The sequence below is a fragment of the Engystomops pustulosus genome, chromosome 4 (genome assembly GCF_040894005.1).
Source record: "Engystomops pustulosus chromosome 4, aEngPut4.maternal, whole genome shotgun sequence".
NCBI classification, from domain to species: Eukaryota; Metazoa; Chordata; class Amphibia; order Anura; family Leptodactylidae; genus Engystomops; species Engystomops pustulosus.
In genome coordinates this window covers 189,649,282-189,664,840 of record NC_092414.1, presented here as the reverse complement: position 1 = coordinate 189,664,840, position 15,559 = coordinate 189,649,282, and positions in this window count along the sequence as shown.

Below are 15,559 nucleotides of genomic sequence, written 5' to 3'. Positions count from 1 at the left end.
GCACTTTTCTTCATGCAACACATATTTCTGCACTGAAGGAGGCGTTCTGGTGCTCCATGTTAAATGTGGCGGCAGGTTATGTTAAAGGTGGAGCAGTGTATGGTCTTAAAAAGGTGCAACAAAAAAAAAAAGTGTTGCACTCTGTTGGAGCAGTGCAGGGGGTGGCAGATTCATGAAGAACATACACTAGAAATCGGAAATCTTGCGCCCCCTGCACTATACACAGGCAACCTGCAAATAGTTCAGACTGCACTGTTCTTAGAAAATATTGGCTATTATGTTTTGAATCAATACGATTTTTAAAGATCTTGAGACTAGCCCGATGGTTTTACCCATCATGAGATGTTTCATGACATCATACTGTTTTCCACTAAGTGGCTGGATGGCTTTCTGATTATTGATACATTTCTGCTGGGCTCATGACTTTCCATGGCTTTTGCACCTCTCTTTCTTCATGTGTTCAATACTTTTTCCCAGTTTATTGTTACCAACATCTGGTGAGAATTTAAAGGGAACCTGTCAGCAAAAATTGACCTCATAAGCCAGTATGTTGTCGAGCATCTGAACACCTTCTAGCTTGTGTTTCTTTCATGACCCAGTGTGGTGGCGTCATCCAGAAAATCAACTTTAAAGTAAGATGTAAATTGGTTATATAAAGTCAAGGAGGCGGACATTTTAGCATTGAAGTCAAGCATTCTCTTTTACTCAGAAAGTTTAGTTTAGTCTAGCAGCCACTTGTTATCCAGCAGTTTTCTATTATTATACAGTGCAGGAGCCCCCCTTATAGTATACCATCCAGGAGGCCCCCAATCCCTATAATATACAGTCTAGGAGCCCCCTCCTCCCTCATAATATATTGTTTAGGAGCACCCCCATTTTAATACACTGTCCAAAAGTGTCTTATACAGTCCAGGAACCATTATGCCCCCACTTTATAATATACTATTATTTCCCCCTCAAACCCACTTATTATATACCAGGAGCCAGTATCCCCCCTTATTATATACCAGGAGCCATTATCCCCTCTCCCCTACACACTTATTACATACCAGTAGTTATTTTTCCCTCCCATCCCTCCTTATTACATGCCAGAAGCCATCCTCCCTCCTTGTTATATACCAGGAGCCATTATCACCCCTTATTATATATCTCAGGAGCCATTATACCCCCTCCCCTACACACTTATTACATACCAGTTGCCATTTTTCCCTCCCACCCCTCCTTATTACATGCCAGGAGCCATCCTCCCTCCTTGTTATATACCAGGAGCCATTATTTAATCCGCATCCCCTTTATTGCATATCCATAGTGTAAAGGGGATGAGGCACAAACCGCCCAAGATAAAGAAAAGAGAAAACGGAAGGCAGAGGCAGCGAGGCTCCACCGACAGAAAATCATGGCGCAGGTGTCTGCTATACAAAAGAATTTTATTGAAACAAACAAACTTTTATATGACACCTCTCATAGTGTGCTTGTATATATGTGTATTTGTACATATATACGCCTATATATACGCTTTGAGAATGTCTGATATTGCATCAAACAAATTGTCTTGTCCTATAACGGTACTTGTCATGTTAAGCTTTAAGCTACTTAGGGAAATGTGTTGTATGACATTGCATCCAATGATCAGACTTTTAGCTGTCTGTAGCCTTTTGGAAGCTTAATATAATCTGTAATGGATGTTATGGATTTGAATGTAGAGCATTTCCCCCATTGAGACACTAAATTAGTTTAGATCAGAGTTTACAATTATAACATTTATAGAATTACGGAAAGCACGGTGGCTCAGTGGTTAGCACTACAGCCTTGCAGCGCTGGGTACCTGGGTTCAAGTCCCAGGGTCAACATATGCAAAGAGTTTGTGTGTTTGCGTGGGTTTCCTCCGGTTCCTCTGGTTTCCTCCCACACTCCAAAACATACTGGTAGGTTGATTAGATTGTGAGCCCCATTGGGGACAGGGTCAGGGACTGATTTGGTAAACTCCCTTTTTTTCCCCTACCATACAGGTGTCATTGTGTATCACTTTCTGCTCTGTCTCAGCTTTCAGCTATGATAGGGAACCCTGCGGCTGATAGGGAACCCTGCGGCTACAGATTTTAATCTGTAACAGGCTCAGCCACAGGTGGTGCTATCGTCGGTGGCCAGCAAGTTCATTACAGGAGGGGCCAAGACCGGGCCTGTTATGGGTTGATATACTGCCACTCACTAGGCAGAATTGACAGCCACAGCGCGGGCCCTTCTCTTCCAGGGGCCTGGTCACGGTCGCAACCCTTGCGTTCATGGTTGTTAGGCCCCCGCTGACAAGTAAGAAAGAGGCCAACACCAGGACTGTGCTACTGTGACATCTTCAGTTAGGCCACAATCAAGCCAATCTCCTGGTTAACCTTTACCCCCATAAACTGTTAGGCGGAGATGTTACAGATAAACCAGGCTACTTATATTCCGCAGTGTGTTACTCATCTCTGGGGGGCTGTGCTTCTTCTTTCTCCATCAGCACTATCTCAGACAGTAGGTTTAGTCCTGGCTATGAACCTGTACTGCCTGCCCTTTCCTGCATCTGGTACTTTACAGAACCTTGAACCTCACCTATACCAGGACAACTCTCAGACCAAGTGTAACGGTGGCAACAAAACCCGTGGGGTTAAAGTATGATTACTGACAAGGTAAATTAGACATTGCTCTTGTTAATAGCTAGAAACCAAACCAGTTAGGTAACGTGGTGGGTTCACAATCCTCTACCCACTATAATTAGCAATCGTATGCGTGTACATTGTCTTCAGTAAGGCGCTGTGCATGCGCCAGCCTTCCCACTGAAAGAAACAAAAGAAAACTAAAGCTATCAATGTCAAAGAGGGAGAGTTTAGGACAATTCTCACTTTTGGACACTTCCCTAGAAAAGAATAAAACTTACTTTTCGGTATAGGTAATAATAATAATAATCTTTATTTATATAGCGCCATCAAATTCCATATGTCTTAATGGCACCTATGTGAGCGGATTGGTAGGGTAAAATGTTCGTTTAGACTCCCTTTAGTGTACAATATATTTACATGTAATTATAGAAGAATATTAGTGACTTCTGTATAATTAAAATAATCTTTCCTATAACCAAGATCATTTGTGCCAAGAAGAGAATTGCTTGACCTTATTATGAGTCACATGAGGTGATGTCATGACACAAGTCTTGTTGCAGAGTATAAGTAAATTGTCCTTGGCACCAGATGTGAACCGCACCCTGGTTATTATGGTAAGTATGACTTCTGCTTACTCTACCATTTTCACCAGGGGCCTAACTACAGGGGTAACATCCATAGCAGCTGCTACGGGGCCCACAGTGTCAGGAGGCAATCTGGGGTATATTATGTGACTATGCTGTATGTGTGTGTTTGTTACGTGTATATGCTCCAAATATATATCCATATGTAATGTGTGTATTCTGTATGTCCATGTGGTGTGTACACACTGTATGTATATTTTTAAGCTGCCGAGAGCTCCGGAGCAGGTAAGTATTAATGTTTTTTTTTTGTTTTTTTACTGCCTACACCTTGGAACTCATACAAGTTGATTCGGGACACTAAACCAAAAGACCATACAGTGGTTTAGTGTCCCGAATTACCCTGACAGAGTCCCTTTCAAATTATAGGCAGGAAAGACAGAGACCACCACTCCTCTGCCAAGCTATGAGTAGCCGGTGACGCTTCAAGTGCCCAAAAGGTAGAACCTTACTATCCACCTACATCATATGCATACACAAATATTACAATGGTACATACTGTATGTACAACTTTGGTCCATTTTCTTAGATATCCTTCCTTATACTAACTGTTGTGCTATCATTAATGTGTTTATTTTTTTTTACAATTCTGTTTTATCATTAATGTGTTTATATATATATACCGTCCTTAATATTAATGTACATTGTACTCACTCAAACATGCTTTAGAGCAGATAAAGGTATGGAAGCTCCTTATTGTAAGGTCAAACCAAAGTTTTCATGCAAGAATGTAGAGAAAGAAATACGGGGTACTATCAGACCACTATACTTGTACGGAAAATCGTCCAGCAACGTCATCCACTTAAAGGACATCTGCCACCAGGATGAAAGACTGTATGCAAATAAGCCCGAGGGGCTCCCAGGCTCATTTGCATACAGTCTTTCATCCTGGTGGTAGATGTCCTTTAAGGTAAGAGGCAAAAACCAGGCACATAGGAACACGGTGGTGCTCAAACATTAGCGCAAGTCCATTTCACTTCATAAGCAGAGGAAAAGGAGGAAAACTGCATAGGTTTTCAGTTTGTCAGCCTCAAATAATCTATTTAGGATGAGGCAGGCAGTGGTGTGAACACCCAGCCTGTTGGAAAAACAGAGGAGACTATAGCAACTGGTCTACAGGTCCAAACTGGATGAGTTTGTGCCCGATCTACTAAGAGGCCGGAGCTTGTCAGTAGATCCGGGTGGTAGAGTGCTGGTGTGGGGAATTTTAAGGCTGATGTTTAAAACGTCTTAATCCCCCTATGTGTATTACACAGAGATTTTAGGCGGCAAAATACAATAGCAGATGATTTCCACTGTAGATTTAAAATCCACATCATGTCACTTTTTTGTTGAGTTCCACCCTTGGCCGCAACAAAAACACAGCATAAAACTGCAACAGAAATCAGCTGATTGGTTTCAGTTTCTTTTGGAATGGTCGTGGAATCCCCACTGTGTAAATTCCACAGCCGTTCCGCGACATGTATAGCTTTAGGGCCCCGAACACTGAGCAACCGAAACTGAACTTACATGCTGGGCTCAGCTTTTGGGCCAGAAGTTCCAGCCAGCACATGCTGTGAGTGTGACGCAAGTTGGACGTATCATAGGGGCCTTAGAATTTAGTCTGATTAGAGTTTGATCAGGGTCTGGTCAGTGATGGATTGACATTTTTTCATTAGCGTTCAATCAGATTTCAGTCAGAGTTTGTTCACTGTGTCAGTTTTACATGCACATTTTTGATAAGTTCAACGCACATGAAAAAATACTGATTTACCGCGGTCTGTCTTTTCTATGACATTAGATCAGTGAAAAATGCACTGCACTTGCATGTATCACTGATTGCAATGCTTTTTTGATCTGCCTTTCTTGTGGATCTCTGTTGACCAAGAATGGAAGAACAGAAAAACAATGTAAAAAGGTTAGTGCCACAAATACTCTTCTAGGCTTAGAAATTGTGGTTAGATGTGTGACTGCTAGAGAGCTGAGCATGCATGTCTAGTGGGAAAGATTAAAGATTAACTATAAAGGGTTTTTTTCCCACAAATCAATAGCTCTAGGGATGTAAAACAACTTTGTGAGTCTGTAGTTTGTTTATTTGACGGTTTCATGGGAGGGAAGGGGCTGCTGCTCCCTGCTAACAGAGGAAGAGGTTATGTGACAGAGATCTATCTGTGTATGTAGCAGGGCTGGTTGTGTTCAGAACTGTGGATACAGATGTGTGTGATTCTACAGAACTTTCTCTGTCTCTCTCCTCTCCTCATGCTGCAGTCCTTCCCTCACCTTGTCATCGGCAATATCAGCTCTGTGCCCACCCTTAGTGCTTACACAGCACAGGCAATAGACTTCATGTAATTATTACATGTTCCCTGCTCCTTCATGTAATGGAAGCTGCCAGACTGTCACCATATACATCCTGTATGTGCCCTGTGCATGTCCCCTTCTCCTCCATGTGATGGGAGCTGCCAGGCTGTCACCATATACATCCTGTATGTGCCCTGTGCATGTCCCCTTCTCCTCCATGTGATGGGAGCTGCCAGGCTGTCACCATATACATCATGTATGTGCACTGTGCAGTGTTCAGTGGATTTACATGTGGGAATCTAAATGGATTTATACTTAATTACTTTGAGAGAGGACACAAGGCATCACAGGATCTGTGGGCAAGCTAACTGTCCTCAGCTTGAGGCTATAGACTAACAGGCATTAGTCTCCGCCCACTTCAAAGATTTCAAGCACTTTCAGATCAGAAAATGCGATAACTTTGGAAAGAAAGGGGTGAGTAGCACAAAGTAGGCATCATTCTGTTTGTTCTTAAAGGGGGAATCACATATAATAATTTGGTTAAATCATTACAACTTTACAGTTACGCTTTAAGAGGCAAAAGTGGTTGTAGATTGGGATACCTATTGGCTCCAGAATTCCATAGGTGGTGGCAGCATATATTTCATAATTGGAATGTGAGGACTCTCTGAGGTGTTACTTACGCTCAATTTGTGTCCTGATTGAAAGGTGTGCGCAAGATTGAGTGAGCTAAATAAATTAACCCTGCGCAGTCACACCTCCAAGTCATGTAACAAGGCAGCGCGTTTCGTGACACGGCTTAATACAGATTTTATCTTATTTTCATCTGATATTGGGAGCACAGTGACGCGCAGTCATACTTTCATGGTAAGCAGTCGTATGGATTAATGCAAATTAGCAGCTTTGATGTTGTAGAGTATAAGATATAGTAACATTCATAGTTCACAAACTAAAAACTGTTTTCTTGCGCAATCAAAAAGGATTGCCCATGCTAATTTGGCTGAGTAGTTTACTCTGGACACATCTTTTGGTTCCTCTTGTAACTACTGCTGAGGCTGATGTCATGTGTACATGCAGATACTCTGTAATGTCTTATTTTGTTAGTATATCTATCCCATGATCTGTGCAGTGCTGCAGAATATGATGGCACTACATAAAGATTTGTTTATTTTATCAAATTAATAAAAATTAATCAAGAAGCCCTGGTAATGCAAATACAATATTTTGCTATATGCAAATAGCAGAATATGAGTTCTCAGATGACATCACATCAATGAAAAGCGTCTATATTGACATAGTGTTTTAGGAATTTAGGCAACTGATTCCTTTACCTCCAAACATTGTAATCCCCATCAGTGTGTTTTTCAGGACTTTGATATTGATGAACTATCCTAAGCCCCCATGCACATGACCGTAGGGGGACGTATGTACGGCCGCAAGCTTGCGGACATACAATCGTCCCCCATAGGCCGGCAATGGGTGCACGGAGCGATACAGTGCAGCACACATGGGGCACCATACTGCTCTGTACATGGGGAAAAGATAGGATACGTCCTATTTTCCCCATGTTATGGCACCATGCATCGTGTAACTCTATGGAGAGGGTAAGGGGTCAACCCAGCTACGGCCCCGTGGGCATACGTTCTTGTAAACGTAGCCTAAGGGTGTTTCACACTTAGGCCTCATTCAGATGGCTGTCTGTGGGGATGTATATGCGGCACAATGCGACAGCAATGGCGGCACATCTGTGGCACTGCCTGTGTGAATGTACCCTTACCCCTAGTACTGTGTTTACAAGCACTAGCGTAAGGGGACAGACCTTGGCCCGATCGCATATGTGTTTCTAAGGAAATGCGTGCGATTGGAAACCAGTGTCTTGCATTAAACAATGAAGGTCACTGGGTTGTGGTTACTAATCTCATGTATTTCCATAGAAATGCATATGCAATCGGGCCGATGCCCATCCCCGTACACTAGCGTTGTGTTTGTAAACACAGTGCTAGTGGTAAGTGTGACTGCCCCCCCTAGGATAGTTCATTAATGTCAGACTGGTGATGGCCAGCAGTTCCGTTTGATTTATGGTGATGACATCAGAACTACATTTGTATTGGAGAAGCTGATAGATCCATCCACTATATTTTGGTTGTGCCATGGTACAGCATCTCAGCTCCATCGCTACATAAACATATTGGGGCAGATTTACTTACCCGGTCCGTTCTTGATCCAGTGGCGCGTTCTCTGCAGTGGATTCGGGTCCGGCCGGGATTCATCAAGGTAGTTCCTTTGCCGTCCACCAGGTGGCGCTGCTGCGCTGAAAAGCATCCGAATGCCCTGAAATTCACCGAGCCGGACCAAGTGAAGGTAAGCGCGTCCCAAGTGACACTTTTATTGTTTTAAATGCGGCGTTTTTTCCGAATCAGTCGGGTTTTCGCTCGGCCATGCCCCCCGATTTCCGTCGCGTGCATGCCGGCGCCGATGCGCCACAATCCGATCACGTGCGCCAAAATCCCGGGGCAATACAGGGAAAATCAGCGCAAATTGGAAATATTCAGGTAACACGTAGGGAAAATGCAAATCGGGCCCTTAGTAAATTACCCCCATTGGGCTTATTTACTAAGGGTCCGCTGCCGCACTTTTGTGTGATTTTCCATCATTTTCGGGTTTTGCATGGCTGTGACAGGTATTTAACAGGGTTCTGCACTGAGATTGTGTCGTTTGCGATCGGTTTTTGGCGCAGCTGCCCTGGCTTCCATGCGACACAAATCGGGGGCGGTCCGTCGGACGATCCGACTGATTCGGACTGAGCGCAAATTGTGTCGCAAGACAATGCACTTACATGCACCAGGAAGAAGATGGTGAACTCTGCTGGACCTGAGAGGGGAAGTGACACATGCAGGATAATGGCCGCACGATCTTAGTGAATCGCGGAACAGGGCATTATCGTCGGACAACGCACTTTAGGTGAACTCAGTCGGACAAGTAAGTAAATCTCCCCCTTACCCTACAAGATCACAAAGTGTCTAAACTGTATTACATAACCCCCACTAATCTAACAACAAATAATTTCCAGTTACTGTGACTACATCTAACAATGGAATCAGTGTAAATTGATTGTTTTCTTCATAGTAATCGGATATTTTGAGCCTTTAGTTCAAGTCAAGTAATGACTTAAAGAGATTCTGCAAATCAAGAACTGGAATAGTTGGTGTCATTTTGGGTGTAATCATTTATTGGGAGTAATCCAGTTCACTCCCTTTATGATGGAGATATTGTGGCACGGTTACAGAAATGAAGGCTTTAAAACCTGCCAGGCCTTGTATAAATTATAGAACTGACAGAGGAACAGAGGTCTACAGCTGAGGTTTTCTTACATTGTGTAGATGGACACCTTGTGTAGATTCCACCTAAAGGTGTTATCAGGACGGAGACCTGAGTAGGTGCTGTAGTCTTTCCATTCTGAGTAGGAGGAAAGGATAGTTTAAATAGTGCAAAGAGTATATTCACAAAGCTGATTCTTCATACTAAGAAGTCAGATACTACATTAATACCAATTTGACATGCTTTCTGCAAGAATTATTATTATTAAATTTAAATTGGATTTCTGCTGCAAATTTGCATACTTGAACTGCCACAGATACACACACTGATAACCCACCAGAGATCCTGTAGAGAAAATGCCTCAAGAATTTACAAAAGATATTGATCAGACAAACACGCATTAGCCCTATACACACAAGTGTTGTGCATAGAGGGGGAGGAAAGCAGCTTCCGCTCAACTCCAGCAGTGGCTTATTTTCTTAAGAACAAAAGGATCTGCAATTGAAACCCACTGGTCCTCATCTCCGCCATATCTGGAGAGTTGGGAGGCCCCATACACATTAGGCTAAGTTCACATCTTGTTTTATGTATACGAGTGTATACCTCAGGAAAGCTTCCAACATATACGCTCAGTCAGGGGCATAGCTAGCAGGGAGGCCTCAGTTGTTTCAGGCATAAATTTGCCGGATTAGCTGTTTGGCTCCCAATCTGGCAATATGTACGTGTTAGGAGGCTGAACCCGACCAGAGCTGTACAGGAGCATAAAGGTGGGGTCAAGAGCTGAGCAGTCTGCAGCACAGACAAGTCATGTTGTTTTTTGAAAAGTAAACAAACCAAACCCCAACTCCTGGAACAACACAGAGGATTCTGTGAGGGCGCGTTCACACGTTCCGCTAACGCCGCGTTCATAACGCGACGCTAGCGCACAGGGGGCGGAGTTTGGGGCGATCGCATATGCGTTTCCAGAGAAACGCATGCGGTCGGGTTATTAATCTCATGCTTTTCCCGGGAAACGCATATGCGATCGGCCCGAGCCCCGCCCACTGTGCGCTAGTGTCGCGTTATGAACGCGACGATAGCAGAACGTGTGAACGCGCCCTCAGGGTCCAAGGTAAGTTATAACAAGCAATTATATTGTAATGCAAATGCTTAGAGAAAACAGAAAGGCAGATTTGCAATGCAGCAGTCATGGGCTTTTGCAACCTTTCTTTGGTGAAAATTAGGTCCTTGGAGACAGGTTATATTTAAGAATGTACGCCACAATTCATGAATCTTGCACACCCTACACACTACACTCTTGAAATTTTCTTCACCGGTGGTCGGGCGACCATATTCACTATGAGGCTCCAGCCTCCAGAGCTTTTTTGTTAAAGTATCCGCCTACAAGAATTTCTACTGCCCCCCTACAGCACACCCGCTCCTTACCCCGACACGCCCTTAGTGGTCGGAAAAAGCCTCAAACCGACAGGGACAGCCATAATGAATCTCCAACAATGCTTTTGTCCTTTATCCTTGGAGTCAACAGAAAGCACATGGGCAGCTCCTCCCCCCTGAGCGGTTTCAGCTCCTCCCCCTTTAGCGGTTTCAGCTCCTCCCCCCTGAGCGGTTTCAGCTCCTGCCCCTGAAACATAAGCGGCAAGCAGTTATTTGCTGCCACCAATGTTCTAGGTGTCTACCAATTGAAGTAACTTTCCATATTTGGACAGTTACATCACTAGAGAAACATCCACAGCGTACACTAATGGAAGGCCGGGGATGGAAACCATAAAGTGGAATCCGCCTCTCATGGGTTATGGTCATTGCTGAGACCAGAGAGCAATCTAGTCTTCTAGTGAATATAGCCCTAAGAACTGAACCAAAGCCATGTGGCTGCTTCACTAAGTTAAAGCCACAAGGTTTTTGACCCCCACCCCTGGCTGTGATGTCACTGTGAGATGGAGTTTTTTTCTATCCCCCTCCCATCAGAGAGGTACCACCGTGACATTGCTTCCAATCAACTGGGTACCTTATTACCATTTACCCCATACCCAACTCGGGGTGTCTAAGTCAAATATTAGCAGTGTTCTGCAATTGGCTGTGTTCCTCTGCCACTAGGCTTCCCATACTCGGCCCAGGAGCGTAACTAGATCCTATAACTGTCCTGTGTAACTGGGGACCCATAATTATGAATTGTGCCCCAGTTATGAACAGCTATGGTATTCCCTATGTCTGAATTTTGGAGGGAAAATACCAGTCTTTCATCCTGTGTTTTTCAGCACAAGCTGGCCCAAGGTATCAATTTTCCCACTTAGTGAAGAGCATGTTTCTCTGTTTAAAAAGAGACTCCCTGGGGTTTGGAGACTCACAGCCCCGAGCCTCTTCCTGGCTGGTTGTAAAGCCATTTGCACTGGCCATGCTCTTTGTGTCCTCATGACAGGACATAATGGGGCAGATTTACTTACCCGGTCCATTCGCGATCCAGCGGCGCGTTCTCTGCGGTGGATTCGGGTCCGTCCGGGATTCATTAAGGTTCCTCCGCCGTCCACCAGGTGGCGCTGCTGCGCTGAAAAGCATCGGAACGCACTGGAGTTCACCGAGCCGGGATGATTGAAGGTAAGTGCAAGCTCCGTGATAGATTTTTTTTTTTTTAATGCGGCGGTTTCTCAGAATCCGTCAGGTTTTCTTTCGGCCACACCCCCCCCCCCCCATTTCCGTTGCGTGCATGCCAGCGCCGAAGTGCCACAATCCGATCGTGTGCGCCAAAATCCCGGGGCAATACAGGGGAAATTGGCGCAAAACGGAAATATTCGGGTAACACGTCGGGAAAACGCGAATCGGGCCCTTAGTAAATGACCCCCAATGAGACAACACAAAAGAAAGAAAAGAAAGAAAAAGAAAAAAAAACTGTACAGTGGTAATATTAGCACCCCCCCCCCCCCCAATCTGGTTTCTTGTGTAGAAGTACTGAAATAATCGCAACTGCTAGAAAACCGACAACAATTGCATATGTAATGGCCCGCTGGACGGGTCACGGTACAAACTTTATCCGCTTTCAATGTCCTCCAGATCTAGGTGAAGTGTGGCTAGCTAATTCTGCATTTTGTGTAGTTCCCATAGGAAGTTGAATTTAAAAACACTACCTTTACCTTTAATGATACAGTATGTATTAATCCCTTAGCAACGTTGTCTACTTTACATAATCAGTATTGCAGGTGCAACAACTGCCTGGGAAGAAACATGGCTGTGATCATCCTTTCCCAGACATTATCCAACCAGCTAACTTGGACCTGGACAGATTGTACTGTTACCATTGCTGTGTTCGGGTTGTGGAATAAAGGAACCTTGAGTTTCACATCTCTTATCTCTGTGTGATCACTGAAAGACGCTAAGACCACAGGCCTCCCCGCTACCATTTAACCAGGGATCCTTATACATGCATACACAGGGAGTGCCCCAGGGAGAACTACCATCCATTCGTGGCATTTCCCTCTTTTTTTGCAATCTGCATGTCAGACATCTGCCTGGCATGGACTAGGCCTGTTCCACCTGGACCAAATGACCGTGACCCAGTCAAGCGCTAGGCTGCACTCAAGCCAGCCACTCAAGTATCAGAGGCCTAACTTTTTTCGTGGCAGGAGGAAACCGAGGCCTTGAATACCTGAGTGGCTAGCTATTGCGGCCTTGGGCCCGTTCACACGTTCTGCGCTCTGCGTTCATAACGCGACGCTAGCGCACAGGGGGCGGAGTTTGGGGCGATCGCATATGCGTTTCCAGAGAAACGCATGCGATCGGGTTATTAATCGCATGCGATCGGGTTATTAATCGCATGCGTTTCCCGGGAAACGCATATGCGATCGGCCCGAGCCCCGCCCACTGTGCGCTAGCGTCGCGTTATGAACGCGACGATAGCGGAACATGTGAACGCGCCCTTACACACGGCGCTGATCATGGGGCTTGGTATTAAAGGAAACCTACCACTTCTGAGGGCGCGTTCACACGTTGCGTTTTGACCTGCGTTTTTATTGCGTTTGAAACGCATATACAACAGCTGAGGAGAGGTGATTTGCCTAATTTCATCACTGTTAACGCATGCGTTAACAAAACACATCGTAAACGCGATGTTAACGCATGCGTTAACAAAGCGTTAACGCATGCGTTTGTTAACGCATGCGTTAACATTGCGTTTACAAACGTAAACGGTAATGTAATTAGGCAAATTACCTCACATCAGCTGTTGTATATGCGTTCCAAACGCAATGAAAGCGCAACCAAAACGCAACGTGTGAACGCGCCCTGAAGGTAGGTATGAGATGCAAACACCGGGCACCAGCTCACCCTGAGCTGGTGCCGGTGCTTAGTCTCGTTAGTGTTAAAACCGCGGTATCGCGGTTTTAACACTTTTTAAACTTTCTAGCAGAAACTGCTTCGGCGCTGCGTGCGCACGATCGTGCGCGCGCCTACATTGGAAATGCCGCAGGCGTTGCGCGCGCACGGTCGCGCGCAGCGCCGAAGCAGTTTCTACTATAAAGTTTAAAAAGTGTTAAAACCGCGATACCGCGGTTTTAACACTAACGAGACTAAGCACCGGCACCAGCTCACCCTGAGCTGGTGCCCGGTGTTTGCATCTCATACCTACCTTCAGAAGTGGTAGGTTTCCTTTAAGCAACAGACACCTTGTCCACAGCCTGGCGGATCTCCTGCAGGTAGTATGTGCAAGAAAATAGAGCGAGAGGCTGAGGCCCCTTCTACACTGGCGTTTTTCACGCGCGAGTTCTGCGCGTGCATTTGACGCTCAGAACTCGCATTGCACTCTGTCCCATTGTATTCAATGGGTCTTTCTCCATTTGCGTGGTTTTCAACGCGCGTGCTTGCGTTCGTTTGCACGCGCGTCAAAATCGCAGCATGCTCTATTTTTGCGAGTCACGCGCAATTTTCACGCACCATTCAAGTCTATGGAGATGCATCAAGAACGCATTGCACTCGCAATCATTGCAAGTGCAATGCGAGTGCAATGCGTTTTTAACGTAAGGGTTGCTAGGTGACCAGAATAACATTATTTCCCCTGCTCGCGAACGATCATTTAATTAATAAAACACAGTGAAGAACAGTGAAGAATAGAATAAAATCATTGTACACAGTGTACACAGTGACCACAGGATCATTTAAGATAAAAACACAGTGCAGAACACAGTGCAGAATAGATTACAGATGTTCGGCACATCTGCTTACTTGTCGGGAGATACGCGCGGAGCGGCGCGAACAAAATAGCATGTGAAGAACAATATATATGTGTGAAGAAGACATTGCAGATGTATGGAAACATCTGCAATGTGTTCTTTACACACATATATATTGTTCTTCACATGCTATTTTGTTCGCACCGCTCCGCGCGTATCTCCCGACAAGTAAGCAGATGTGCCGAACATCTGTAATCTATTCTGCACTGTGTTCTGCACTGTGTTTTTATCTTAAATGATCCTGTGGTCACTGTGTACACTGTGTACAATGATTTTATTCTATTCTTCACTGTTCTTCACATCTGCTAAATTGTCGGGAGATAATATACGCGCGGAACAGTGAAGAATAGATCGCAGATGTTTGCAAATTATAAGAAGACATTATTTTTCAATTAAATAACACATTTTAATCCCAAACCATGGTCCCTTTGAAATATGCTCGAGTCTCCCATTGAATCGTGCGTCAAAAATGCGCCGAAAACGCAACAAAAACGCAAATTACTCTTTAGGAAAAATGGAACAAAAACGCAGCAAAAACGTCAGTTTTTCACGCATTGCACCCGCACGTGAAACGCAACGCTAGTGTGCAAGAGGCCTGAGGGTGTAGGATTCTCCCTGGGGCAACCCCAGAGTGTAGATAGGGATCCCTGGTGATGGAGGATGGAGAGAAGGACACGCTCCAGATGGTGGAGGTCTGCTTGTGCCTGGTGTTCTCTCACAGCATGCCACAGACACTTCTGCTCCAGGAACTCTCCTGGACTGACTGACCTCTGCACTGAACTGTTAACTGGCAGCTCGTTATCCAACCAGCTCTTCCCTTTAATTACAATATTATAACACATTATATTGATCAACATTGTTATGTATCTTAGCATTGCTCTTCAGGCAGATAGTTATCAGCTGCATTACCATTATCCAGCACTTGAGACCCTTAGGCCGGCGCCACACAGGGCGCTTTGTCTGCGCTTGCAAACGCAAACGCAGACAAAGTCGCGCCCACCGGGGCGGGCCTCGGCCCCATTGCATTGTCGTTTCTATGGAAACGCCTGCGATCGGGAACGAGACGCCGGTGTTTTGCGTTAATTTAACGCGAAACACCGGCGGCTCGTTCCCGATCGCAGGCGTTTCCATAGAAACGCCGATGCGATCGTGCCGAGGCCCGCCCCGGTGGGCGCGACTTTGTCTGCGTTTGCGTTTGCAAGCGCAGACAAAGCGCCCTGTGTGGCGCCGGCCTTAGGGTGCGGTCACACGTCGCGTTTACCGCATGCGTTAAAAAACGCATTGGAATAGCTGGAGAGTGATTTGCCTAATTAAACACCTCTTAACACTTGTGTTTACAAAACGCATGCGTTAACCGCGATCTTAACGCATGCGTTAACAATGCGTTAACAACCGCATGCGTTAACCGCGATGTTAACGCATGCGTTAACAATGCGTTAACGGTTGTGTTTTGTAAACACAGGTGTTA